Raw genomic sequence first — 14,424 nt, forward strand, 5'->3', positions numbered from 1 at the left:
ATGGAGGGTATGAATAAAGACAACAATGTACAATATAACATCTAAGAGTTATAGCTATCCCTAGGTGGTGCAACTATTTTCTTCATTATATATTTTATAGTTTATAAAACTATAATTAATAATCATTGCTTTTATTATAAGGAAGAGTGTCATTTTGAAACACAATATTGTTTGAACTGGAGAGATGGCTCAGTGATTAAGAGCACTGACTGCTCTTCTAGAAGTCCTGAGTTCAATTCCCAGAAACCACATGGTGGCTCACAACCATCTGTAATGGGCAGCCTATTCCCTCTTCTGGTGTGTCTGAAGACAGCAACCCACCCACATACATGAAATAAATAAAAAATCTTGGGAAGACCCACTTCCAGGTGCTCTAACATAACCAGGATCATAGGATCAGAGGTGAAGAGGATACAACATCTGCCCCATCACTGGAAGTAACTGGAACCAGCGAGACCCAGGCACCCAGGAACACGGCCCAACCACTGGCATGGGTTCCTTCTGGTCTGAGCTGGTGCCCTGAGGAGACCTTGGGCATGAGCTCCACAACCAGTCCCACAACACCCAGAAAAACTCCACTCCCAGGTACTCTAACATGCCCGGGTCCACCCCAGGAGCTTGGTCACACCAGGATCTCAGACTCCCAGAAGCAGCTTGACTCCCAGGAGCTCTGACACACCCAGGATCTCAGGATCACAGAATCACAGGATCACAGAGACAGCTGAACTCTGAGGAGTTCTGACACAACCAGGATCACAGGAAGGACAGGCTCCAGTCAGATATAGCGAGGACAGGTAGCACTAGAGATAATAAGATGGTAGGTGGCAAGCATAAAAACATAAGCAACAGAAACCAAGGTTACTTGGCATCATCAGATCCCAATTCTCCCAATACAGCATCACACCAGAAAAGCAAGATTCGGATCTAAAAATCACTTCTCATGATGGTGATAGAGGATATTAAGAAGGATATAAATAACTCCCTTAAAGAAATACAGAACACAGGTAAACAGCTAGAAGCCCTTAAAGGGGAAATACAAAAATCCTTTAAAGAATTACAGGAAATCACAACAAAACAGGTGAAGAAATTGAACAAAACCATCCAGAATCTAAAAATGGAAGTAGAAACTATAAAGAAATCACAAGAGGAGACAACTATGGAGATAGAAAACTTACAAAAGAGATCAGGAGTCAAAGATGCAAGCATCACCAACAGAATACAAGAGATAGAAGAGAGAATCTCAGGTGCAGAAGATACCATAAAAAACATTTTCACAACAGTCAAAAAAAATGTAAAAAGCAAAAAGCTCCTAAACCAAAACATCCAGGAAATCCAGGACACAATGAGAAGACCAAACCTAAGGATAATAGGTATAGAAGAGAGCAAAGATTCCCAACTTAAAGGGCCAGTAAATATCTTCAACAAAATTATAGAAGAAAACTTCCCTAACCCAAAGAAAGAGATGCCCATGAGCATATAAGAAGCCTACAGAACTCCAAATAGGCTGGACCAGAAAAGAAATTCCTCCCATCACATAATAATCAAACCACCAAATGCACTATACAAAGGAAGAATATTAAAAGCAGTAAGGAAAGGGGGTTAAGTAACATATAAAGGCAGACATCAGAATTACACAAGATTTCTCACCAGAGACTATGAAAGCTAGAAGACACTGGGCAGATGTAATAAAGACCCTAAGAGAATACAAATGTCAACCCAGGCTACTATACCCAGCAAAACTCTCAATTACTATAGACAGAGAAACCAAGATATTCCATGACAAAAACAAATTTACATGATATCTTTCCATAAATCCAGCCCTACAAAAGAGAGTAGATGGAAAACATCAACACAAGGAGGGAAACTACACCCTAGAAAAAGCAAGAAAGTAATCTTTCAGCAAATCCAAAAGAAGATAGCCACACAAACATAATTCCACCTCTAACGACAAAAATAACAGGAAGTAACAATCACTTTTCCTTAATATCTCTTAACATCAATGGACTCAATTCCCAAAAAGACAGAGGCTAAAGGATTGGATATGGCATTTTGCTGCACACAGGAAAAGCACTTCAGTAACAAAGGCAGGCACTACTTGTCAGTAAAAGGTTTAAAACAATTTTCCAGGCAAATAGTCCCAAGAAACAAGATGGAGTAGCAATTCTAATATTGAATAAAATCAACTCTCAACCAAAAGTTATCAAAAAAGATAAGGAAAGACACTTCATACTGGTCAAAGGAAAAAAAAAATCTACCAAGATGAACTCTCAATTCTGAATAACTCTGCTCCAAATGCAAGGGCACCCACATTCATAAAGGAAACTTTACTAAAGTTCAAAGCACACATGGTACCCCACACAATAATAGTGGGAGACTTCAACACCCCACTTTCAGCAATGGACAGATCATGGAAACAGAAATTAAACAGAGACAGTGAAACTAATGGAAGTTATGAACCAGATGGATCTAACAGATATTTATAGAACATTTCATCCTAAAGCAAAAGAATATACCTTCTTCTCAGCACCTCACGGTACCTTCTCCAAGACTGACCATATAATTGGTCACAAAACAGGGCTCAACAGATATCATAAAATTGAAATAATCCAATGCACCAGATCAGATCACTATGGACTAAGGCTGGTCTTAAATACCAATAAAAAGAACAGAAAGCACACATAAACATGGAAACTGAACAATGCTCTACTCAATGATAACTTGGTCAAGGAAGAAATAAAGAAATTAAAGGCTTTTTAGAATTTAATGAAAATGAAGACACATCATACCAAAGCTCATGAGACACAATGAAAGCAGTGGTAGGAGGAACACTCATAGCTCTAAGTGCCTCCAAAAAGAAACTGAAGAGAGCTTACACTACCAGCTTGACAGCACACCTGAACGCTCTAGAACAAAAAAGAAGCAAATACACCCAAGATATAATCAAACCAAATATTAAAAAAAGAACTATACAAAGAATCAACAAAACCAGGAATTGTTCTTTGAGAAAAAAAGTCAACAAGATAGATAAACCCTTAACCACACTAACCAGAGGGCACAGAGACAGTATCCAAATTAATAAAATCAGAATTGGAAAGGTAGACATAACAATGAAGTATATCTTAAAATAACTATTCTATTTGTTGGATATCAAGAGTTGAAAATATTAAAATTATGTTCTATAAACATCATGGAAATATTATTGATAATTTTTCTCACTGTGTTTGAAATTAGCATTTTCTTAATGTTTAACTTCTAAGAGTTCTTGCTATTTTGAAATTTTTTAAATATGCTTACTGATAAAATACTTTCTCTCCTAGAAATACTGATAAACTTTTTTAAGTAAACTGATTGTTAGACAATGTACATAGATATATACATAATGCGTTTTAAATACTCTCTCACTATGTCAGGTGGTGTCATATAAGGGCTTTTGAATATAATTCTTAATACTTCATTTTTAATATTTTATGCTCTTTTACTATGCTTAACTCCCAAGGAATATTTTTTATGTTTTGAAACAATTTTGTATTCAACATTAGATATAGGATCCTCAGTTATGGATAGTACTAAATATTCATTAATGATATTTTTAGGGTATGAAAGGATATGAATATAAAAGTTGAACAAATACTTATGTAATATTTTATTCTCAAAATACTCAATATTATTAATATGTTTGATATATAAAATGCATTTAGATAAGAAAAAATATAAATAAAAAATCTTTAATTAAAAAAAAAAAAAAAAGAAGCCGGGTGTGGTGGTGCACGCCTTTAATTCCAGCACTCAGGAGGCAGAGGCAGGCAGGTTTCTTAGTTCGAGGCCAGCCTGGTCTACAAAGTGTGTTCCAGGACAGCCAGGACTATACAGAAAAACCCTGTCTCAAAAAAAACCCCCCAAAAAACCAAAAAACAACAACAACAAAAAAAAAAAAACAAAAAGAAGAAGAAGAAGAGGAGGAGGAGGAGCGTCCTCTTTAAAAAAAAAAAAAAAAAGAAACACAATATTGCTCATTTCTTCTTTCTCTCTCATGCCTACCATGTGTCTCTGTAGCTCTCTCTCATTGTCCATAGGGTCAGGGCTGATTGCTTCTACATGTCAGAGCTTCAGTATGCACAGAGAACATTGCTGAGAGAACTGCCTTACCTTCCTGAAGTGCTTGTGGCTCAGGCAGTAACTGAGAAAGTGATACTCCAGGTATGAAATTCTCTCTGTGTAGGTCCTTGAACGCAATACATTTTACACTAGAGCAGAAGATTAACATGGCACACTGATGTTGTATATGTTTTCATGTGTATCTTGTCCATTGGCAGCTTCCATTTCCTCCTTCATAAAAAGGACATAGCACTTCCTCTGATGACAGAATAAAGCTTGTAGGAACGACTCTAAACCTGCAAAGTACTATTTGGATATTAGATATTTACACTAAAGCTAACAGTCCTGAGTGGTCCAAGGCTATAAACCCTCTCTAACATCAAGTCAGCTGGAACTTGATCTACTTACCTACTGTCAGAAGTGAGATGGCACAGCAGAGTACACAGCTTCCTAAAATTGTCTAGTGTGCACTATTGTGTATCCTAACTACCTACCATCAAAATCACATGCCTTTTCTTTTTTTTTCCTCTTTTTTAATTGGGTATTTATTTCATTTACATTTCCAATGCTGTCCCAAAAGTCCCTCACATGCTCCCCCACCTACTCCCCCACCCACCCACTCCCACTTCTTGGCCCTGTCGTTCCCCTGTACTGAGGCATATAAAGTTTGCATGACCAATGGGCCTCTCTTTCCAACGATGGCCAACTAGGCCATCTTCTGATTCATATGCAGCTAGAGACACGAGCTCTGGGGGGGGGGGAGGGTAACTGGTTAGTTCATATTGTTGTTCCACCTATAGGATTGCAGATCCCTTTAGCTCTTTGGGTACTTTTTCTAGCTCCTCCATTGGGGGCCCTGTGATCCATCCAATAGCTGACTGTGAGCATCCGCTTCTGTGTTTGCTAGACCCCGGCATAGTCTTCACAAGAGCAGCTATATCTGGGTCCTTTCAGCAAAATCTTGCTAGTGTATGCAATGGTGTCAGCGTTTGGAAGCTGATTATGGGATGGATCCCCAGATATGGCAGTCTCTAGATGGTCCATTGTCAAGCTGCTAATGTGTGCCCTCTCTAGTTTCTTTTTGGAGGCACTCAGAGCTATGAGTTTTCCTCTTAGAAATGCTTTCATTATGTCCCATAAGTTTGGGTATGTTGTGGCTTCATTTTCATTAAACTCCAAAAAGTCCTTAATTTCTTTCTTTATTCCTTCCTTGACCAAGGTATCATTGAGAAGAGTGTTGTTCAGTTTCCACGTGAAAGTTGGCTTTCTATTATTTATTTTGTTATTGAAGATCAGCCTTAGTCCATGGTGATCTGATAGGATGCATGGGACAATTTCAATATTTTTGTATAACTTGATGCTTGTTTTGTGACCAATTATGTGGTCAATTTTGGAGAAGGTGCCATGAGGCCTCTCTTTCTTTAGGTTTGGGAAGTTTTCTTCTATAATTTTGTTGAAGATATTTGCTGGTCCTTTGAGTTGAAAATCTTCATTCTCATCTACTCCTATTATCCGTAGGTTTGGTCTTCTCATTGTGTCCTGGATTTCCTGGATGTTTTGAGTTAGGATCTTTTTGCATTTTCCATTTTCTTTGATTGTTGTGCCAATGTTCTCTATGGAATCTTTTGCACCTGAGATTCTCTCTTCCATCTCTTGTATTCTGTTGGTGATGCTAGCATCTATGGTTCCAGATTTCTTTCCTAGGGTTTCTATCTCCAGCGTTGCCTCAATTTGGGTTTTCTTTATTGTGTCTACTTCCCTTTTTAGGTCTTGGATGGTTTTATTCAATTCCATCACCTGTTTGGTTGTGTTTTCCTGCAATTCTTTAAGGGATTTTTGTGCTTCCTCTTTAAGGTCTTCTACCTGTTTAGCAGTGTTCTCCTGTATTTCTTTAAGTGAATTATTAAAGTTCTTCTTGATGTCCTCTACCATCATCATGAGATATGCTTTTAAATCCGGGTCTAGCTTTTCGGGTGTGTTGGGGTGCCCTGGACTGGGCGAAGTGGGAGTGCTGGGTTCTGATGATGTTGAGTGGTCTTCGTTTCTGTTAGTAAGATTCTTCTGTTTACCTTTCACCATCTGGTAATCTCTGGAGTTAGTTGTTATAGTTGTCTCTGGTTAGAGATTGTTCCTCTCGTGATTCTGTTAGCCTCTATCAGCAGACCTGGGAGACTAGCTCTCTCCTCTGAGTTTCAGTGGTCAGAGCACTCTCTGCAGGCAAGCTCTCCTTTTACAGGGAAGGTGCCTCCCTCCCGGCTGAAGATGAAGCCCAAAACAGGACCTGTCCCAGAAGCTGTTAGCTTCTGCAGTCCACACTCTCACCTGCACAGACTAGTGTCAGAGGGATCCGGGAACCAAGATGGCTCCCCCAGGTGCTCCTGCAAAGCCCTCCCAGGCCGGGTGGACACCCATCCTCTGGTCGGGAAGGTGCCCGGATGTCTGGAGCCCGAAAAGGGGGCTGCCTCAGAAGCTCTGTGGTTCCCGCCTGTCCCAGAAGCTGTTAGCTTCTGTAGCCCACACTCTCACCTGTGCAGACTACTTTCGGAGGAGTCCCGGATCCAAGATGTCTCCCACCGATGCTGAGGCAAAGCCCTCCCGGGCTGGGCGGACACCTATCCACATGCCTTTTCTGATTTCTAGAATGTATCTCGGTGGTACAGCACTTTCCCAACAAGTATGTGCACCCTTCAGTCCATCCTAAGTACTATAAATAAAAATAACCAGCGCACATTCCTTTAACCTCAGCTACTCAGGAGGCTGAGGCAAGACTGTGATTTCAGTATTAGCCCTGACTCTAGAATAAACCCAAAACTTGTTCTCAGTGGGAGGTGATGACTGAAAAGATAGAAGACAAATGGGTAGAGCCTTTTAAAGGGGCTGAATCCCTGGTTGTTTTTAAGACACCCTTTACTCCTCCTGCTTTTTCAAGAGGAAGATGTTCAGAGCAGTTAAGCTTACAGTGTTCCAAGCTGCAAAGTTACAGTTGAGAGTCAAGAAATAAGTAGATTATCTGTAATCCCAGCACTCATGCTGGGATGCCCACAACCAACCGTCATGGCTCCAGGGGTTATGACACGATCTTCCTGCAGAGATATGCTATGCACAGCACTCATAAACACAACATAAAAATCAATCTTGTTTGAAAGGTTGCTACTTCATCCATTTAAGTATCCACTGAGAACAATTGAAAGAAATCCTGGGATTTTTTATAAATGCCAAGATTAAAATCTGGTATTTTGAAAAACTCACAGTAAGCATTGTTTCAGTTGCCTGTCATTCTAGCAGAGTATCTGTGGTGTTTGAACAGGAATGGCCCCCATGGGCTCATGCTTGGCCGGTTCGGTGGGACTATTTAGGAAGGATTCGAAAGTGTGGACTCAGAGGTGGTGTGTCACTGTGGTGGGTTTTGCCATGTGGCTATCCCTCGGGTGGAGAGAGAATAGCAAAAAGGTGAGGAAATCCTTTCTGGTTTTAAAGAAAGTGAGGGCAACTTCCAGGAAGGAGCTGCACAAGCCAGAAAAGCCTGCCGTTTACAGCTGCAATGGGGAGGCTTGTGAGCCAGAGGAGCCAGCAGGCTAGTGTGAGGGCTGTCATGTCACTGGTGTATGCCCATAGGAAACTAGATGCCCCATTTGCTGGAGAGAGGGGGAGATAAGGGACTTTTGATGGCTCTTCTTGGCAGACAGAAACTCATTTCACAGGTTCCTGAAAAAAATGGTGATTGTAAGCTCTGTCCATCCGTCTGTCTGTCTGTCCGTCTGTCTGTCTGTAAGCAGTCCTTCTGTTTACCCTGTCAGAGTCCCGCCTGAGCTGAGCCCAGAATGTCATTTAGGATATTGTCAGTGGCATTGCCATTTGTGGGTCTGGTCTTTGGAGCCTAACACCTTCTTCTATCTTATTTGAGACAGGGTCTCTTTGGTTTTCTTACCCCCATCCCCTTGCCCTCTGTGAATGGCAGTCTCTCAAGCCCACTGACTACCAGGGATTCTCCTGACTCCTCCACCTCCTCCTCTCTCTCCAGAGTACGCGCATGCATGCTATTCCATCTGATGTTAGCTGAGACCTGGGTATTAAGTTATGTTTGCATCTCCTAGCTCCTACCAGTTAACTAAGGTAAAACACAAAGACCAAGCATGGAAGGAAGTCAAAACTCCTAATTACCCAATCTACACCTCAGTAATCTATGGGGCAATTTGAACTGTGACCTTCTTATTGTTTAGTTAACAATTGTTTGTTATGTGTTTTTTTTTTAATTGGTTATTTTATTTATTTACATTTCAAATGGTATCTCCCTTCCCGGTTCCCCTCTGCAATTTTGTTGTGAATTTTCATTGGCATTTGTATTGCAATTTAAAAATATCCCATTATATTTTCTGTTTGTTTATGAATATGAAGTGGGTTCAGCTGTCAGAAGACAATTCACAGAAGTCACTTCATTTCTTCTCATCAGGTGTGGCGCAGGGATCAAACGTAGGTCTTGAGTCCTGGTGGCAAGTGCCTTTACCCACGGAGACCTCTAGGCCACTCCTGTTGTCATTGGTTTCTTTTCAGTATGTAGCCCTGACTGGCACTGACCTCCCAGAGTTCCACCTGCTTCTTTTTTTTTTTTTGGTTTTTTGAGACAGGGTTTCTCTGTATAGCCCTGGCTGTCCTGGAACTCACTTTGTAGACCAGGCTGGCCTCGAACTCAGAAATCCGCCTGCCTCTGCCTCCCGAGTGCTGGGATTAAAGGCGTGCGCCACCACGCCCCCACCTGCTTCTTTGTTCTGGGTGCTAAGATAAAGGCATGTGCTACCATGCTCAGGGTCCCACTGTCATTTTTTAAAGCTTATGTGTAGACATGTGGTTTATTCCATTCCATTAATTGTTAATAGTGAGCATCTCTTCACTGGTGGAATGTCTCTCCAAATACCTTACTCATCTTTAAAGTTTATTATTTTATTGTTGAACTATATTAGTTTATTGTTGAACTTTTTTTTTTTTTACATTCTAGATTGAATTGTTTATCGGGTATTCATCTCAGAAATATTTCACCAGTCTACTTTATGGCAGGAATCTTATAGTTAAAATTTTAGGTATATATCTAGAATCTACTGCAGATTGATTTTTGTGAATTGTGTAAGAATAAATGTTTAGGGTGAATGTTCTATCAGTGCCAACATTAGTTGCTGGCAATGCCAAACACAGGCACACTGCCTCCCACAATTCCTTTTCTATGATCACTTTCTCAAATAGTTGTTGACTGAATGAATAACCCCAATATAAACTGACCAGTTTGGTCTTGTGTTCTTTGTTCTATAATACTCTCTTTCTTATTTGAGCACAAGTCTTACTACCGTAGTTACTTGCCAGGGTGCTAAAGACAAAAGTTATTTCCCCAAAGTAGAAACCTGGTTCTATTCTTCCCTATCCTAGTGGGTAGTGTGAAAATCCGCTTGGCTTTTAGAGTCAGTTTCTTCATTGATAAAAAGAATAATACCTATCTTGGATTGGCCCATGTAGGGATGAAATCAGACATGGTATGTGAAGCTTGTAGCTCTCTATGTAGAGGTGGAAGCAGCCAGTGATGCTTGGATGTTAAATTTGGAAGTGCAACACTCCTTTGATCTGTATCTCTCCAAATATCCAGCCACCCAGAAAATAAGATCAATACACAAGAATGAGGACAGGAAACAGTGGTTCCTGCTGGACGCACAGTAGCTGAAACTGCCCGTATTTACTTTATGCTGGTTTCATTTTACTAAAAACACAGTCTCCTGAGGAAGGTGTGGATTAGGCAGAGTCAGGGTCTAGCCTGGCTTCTGCCTCAGCTGCTTTGCTTCACTTTGTTTTATAAACTGGATGGTTCCAAGGGTTAAACAGTAAAACTCTGAAGCCAGTGTCTTACACCATACTGCTTTTCCTCCTTTGTTCTAGCCCTGAAGAACAGAAATCACTTGCAGGACTATCAAGAGATCCGGGTGCACCAATTACCAGGAAATAGCTGGCTGTTTTGCAAGCCATTCAGTTTCTATGCTCTCCCTTCCCAATTCCATTAAGTGTGCGGCTTGGAAGTCTAACGTCAAAAAATCCCGTTGCCCAGTGGATTTTTATGTGATTAGTTGATTTTGTTTGTTGGGTTGGTTTAGTTTGGTTTTCTTGAGACAGGCTTTCATACAGTCCAAGCTGGCTTCAAAGTTACTATGCAGACAAACATGACATGATTTCCCCCTTCTTCCTTCCTCACTGACTGATAAAAAAGAGAGAACATGATTGCTTCTAGGTATGATGGAGGAGAAAATTTATTGTAGATAAAAGGGAGAGCATACTAGCCATTATATAATCAAAAACCAAATATGTTTCTTGGGGTGGGACCAACTAGTTTATTAATAATACCTAAAACTCTCCTAATACTCTGTGCTTCTTTGTTCCTCCCTATAATTTAAATAATATATCCAACAAGATACAACAGAAGATTTTCTACCAACCTAAAAAATTCAAGGACAGAACTAAGTAAAGTAGAATATTTTATCTTGCAGACTTCTTAAACTGCTAAGGTTAGCATATGTCTGTGATTTCAGCACTCAAGAGTGCTGAGGGAGAAGGATTGCTATAAGGCCAGTCTGGGCTATATACTGAATTCCAGACTAGCCAGGGCTACCTAACAAAATCATGTCTTAAAAACTCAGATGGATAAAATCCCTATAGGGTTTGGCAAAATTTTGTCATAGTGAATCCTGTCACATTAAGTTAGAAACCCTTTTTAAGTTTCCGCTCAGTAATTTCCAGTATAAATCTCACCACTGCCCCTCAATTATAAATATCCACTTGTCTAATTGGAGTCAATTAGGTCCAATCTCTGTGTCCCACTGTAAAATCTAGTTGCTGTAGTTCCTATGCCATGACTGCCCCTGAATGGTCTGTTTCCCATGCTTCTAAAAATTAACTAAAATCATTGTCATCTTACATGTTTTACTTCTTCAGAGCTGGTTTTGCTTCCTGGCTGTTGTGTAAAATTTTGATGTTAAAGGAAGCTGTCTATTACATCAATTAGGAGAAATAAAACTGATATTCACACAAAAAGGGAGAGAGAGAGAGAGAGAGAGAGAGAGAGAGAGAGAGAGAGAGAGAGAGAGAGCATAGCCAGAGGCAGAGACACCTGGGAGAGTCTGGAATAGACATGACCCTGAACACTGTGAGAAGATGGGAGGCAGGAGGTGGGTGGGTGGGTGGGTAGGGTCAGTAGCCAAGATGGCCAAAAGTAAAAGAGGGATGAGTAACCAAAATGGCTACATTATATACATAGGAAAGAATCTCTTGGGAAACAGCAGCCTAACCCCTGGCCAGGAGAATTCAGAGTTGAGGGCAAGGTATGCCAACCATACCCTGTATCAGGTTGGAACTAAGGGATGCTGGGAAAATCTGGCGGCCAGGTTTCTGCTTTGATATGTTAACTAAGCACTTCAGCTAGTTGTCCCACAGTTTGAGATTTAACTTTCATCTCCCAAGTGCAGGAATTACAGGCAAGTACCACCATTGGTGGCTTCCTGTTAGTTTTTTTAATTTTAGAGATCAAGACGACTGATAGGAAACAATAAGAATCTAAAGAATTAAACTTTCTCATTCTTTCAAGCCAGTGATTGCCCAAGTCTAGTGGCCACACAGCCTATGTCCACCCATGGTCACACACTGAATGCCCAAGGGTTGAGTAAAGGATTCAGCTGTTGATCAAATGAGGGAAATGAAGATGGAGCTGGCTGTGGTGGTGCACACCTTTAGACCCAGCACATAGGAGGCAGAGACAGATGGAACTCTGTGAGTTCAAATTGACTCTGGTCTACAAAATGAGTTCCAGGCCAGCAAGGCTACATAATGGGACGCTGCCTCAAATAATAATAATAATAATAATAATAATAATAATAATAATAATAATAATAATAATAATCAAAACAATAAAATGATGAGATGATGATAGGTCAGTGAATTGACCCCCTTTTCGGTCAGAGAATGGCTTCAATGGACTGTGATGTGTGTTTGGGCGGGAGAGCAGCTTGGCATTTTAGAGTAGATGCTGTTCTTCCATAGCATTCATGCCCAATATCCAGGAACCATATGACAGTTCAAAACTGTCTGTAACTCAAGTTCCAGGGGATCCAATACCTCTTCTGGCCTCTGTGGGCACCCAGACATACATGTAGTACACAGACAGACAGACAGACAGACAGACAGACAGATCACCCATACACATAAAATCAAAATAGGAAAAAAACCTACACATATAAAAGTAAATACGTCTTTTAAAACATGATGGTTCTTGCTGATCCTGATGTTGCGCGCCTGTAAGCCCCTTAACGCTAGGGAGGTGGGTCAGGAGATCAAGTTCATTAACATATGGAATGCAGGGGAGTCCCTCTCTCAAGCCAGTCCTCCACCTCCAACAAAAGATTCAATTGTTCTTTACTAGCTGCTTTCTGTGAGGTGACAAATGCATCATCAATAGCATTCTAAGTGATTAGGACCAAGGGTTTTAGGTGTTCTGCATATCCTACCATTTGTATCTTTCAACTGAATTTCATTTCATCTCTGTTCTGCCTAGCTTCCAGGAAAGGACAAGCCAGGTTCCTCAGCACTTACCTACAATAACAGCTCCTCTCCTTTCTCCTCTCCTCTCCTCTCCTCTCCTCTCCTCTCCTCTCCTCTCCTCTCCTCTCCTCTCCTCTCCTCTCCTCTCCTCTCCTCTCCCCTCCCCTCCCCTCCCCTCCCCTTTCTCCCCTCCCCTCCTCCCTCCCCCCTCCCCTTCCCTCCTCTCTCCTCTCCTCTCCTCTCCTCTCCTCTCCTCTCCTCTCCTCTCCTCTCCTCTCCTCTCCTCTCCTCTCCTCTCCTCTCCTCTCTTCTCTGTCTGTCTCTGTCTCTGTCTCTGTCTCTCTCTGTCTCTCTGTCTCTCTGTCTCTCTCTCTCTGCCTCTCTCTCTCTCTCTCTCTCTCTCTCTGTGTGTGTGTGTGTGTGTGTGTGTAGGTTGTTTTAATTGTTGAGACAGGGTCTGGTAGTCCAGGCTGGCCTCTACTTTGAGTCCTGATTTCCCTAGCTCCAAATTGGCATGAATACTTCGAAGTGTTGCTATGGAGTCAGGGCATACCTGGCAAGAGACTGTCACAGTGTGTGACATAATATTCAATCACAGAATCTCCCACCTAGCATGGAGGGTGGCTCAGAAAGAACTCTAAGAGAGAAGAAAGTACCTCTTCGACCAGAAAAACAAAACTAAAACAAACAAACAAAAACAGTTTTGCCAACAAGTTACAAATGGTGCCCTTCCCCTTTTCTTAGGAAGACCTTTGCACACACATTTCCTTTTGCCTGTTGACGTCTTCAGTTAATTAAAGCAATCATTTAAAACTCAAGGTCTGAAAAGACAGCTCAACTGTTAAAATGCTTGCAAGCATGAAAAATCTGAGTCTGGTGTCCAGAATTCAGGTAAAAAGTCAGGCTGGTGAGGTGATAACAGAGAACACCCAGAGCTTTTGGGAGCTTTTGCCAGAGCAGCCTAATTGGGTGAGTCCCAAGCTCCGTTGACTCTATCTCAAAAAACAAAGTGGAGGGCTAAGATAGTATTGAGAAACATACCTGAGGTTCACTTCTGGTCTCTCCACATGCTGCTGTGCACACAATTAAGAAAACTATGCAGGTAAGCGCTGAGAAAGAAACAGGCACAAGAAGTTGTCCCACTGGATTCTAGATCTTTCACTCTAGTGTTCATAATAGGGTCTTGTAATTGTATACTATTCAGTTGTATGGTTAGTTTGCTTAGATTTTTCCTGCCCCCCCCCAAGGTCATTTTCTCACAAGATAATAGAGATTTGGTGGGCTTTCAGTATATATGAGTTAAGAGAATGAATGAAAGGAAATCACCCAGGATTTGTATAGGAATTTTAGGACACAAAAGAAAGCACAAAAAGAGAGACCCGTGCACGCACTTGCTTACGCACACACCTTGGGGGTGGTGGTGGTAGCATGGAGACCCACACTAATAAACGCAAGACCCACCCTTTCTCCAGCTAGTGCTGGACCCCAAAGAACTAACCAAACTACCCATTCCCCAATCCTTGGCTTCAGAGGAAGAGGTGGGTTTATGGGCTGATGCTGGAGCTGAGTGCTAGGCGGTCTATCAGATGAACAATGGTCAAACACGGGTGGAGACCAGGCCCTAGCGATTGGGCAGGAGGCAGGCTGACCTCTCCCACGAGTGACCAGGTTTCTGCCTCAAGCTGTGCACAGTGATCCCCAGCACCCCGCCTCAGCGCCGTGCACCCTCCCTCACCTCCCGCCCCAGGGCGAATTGGTTCCTTTCCG

This window comes from Mus caroli, unplaced genomic scaffold (genome assembly GCF_978045245.1).
Source record: "Mus caroli unplaced genomic scaffold, Mus_caroli_1 scaffold_1, whole genome shotgun sequence".
Taxonomy (NCBI): domain Eukaryota; kingdom Metazoa; phylum Chordata; class Mammalia; order Rodentia; family Muridae; genus Mus; species Mus caroli.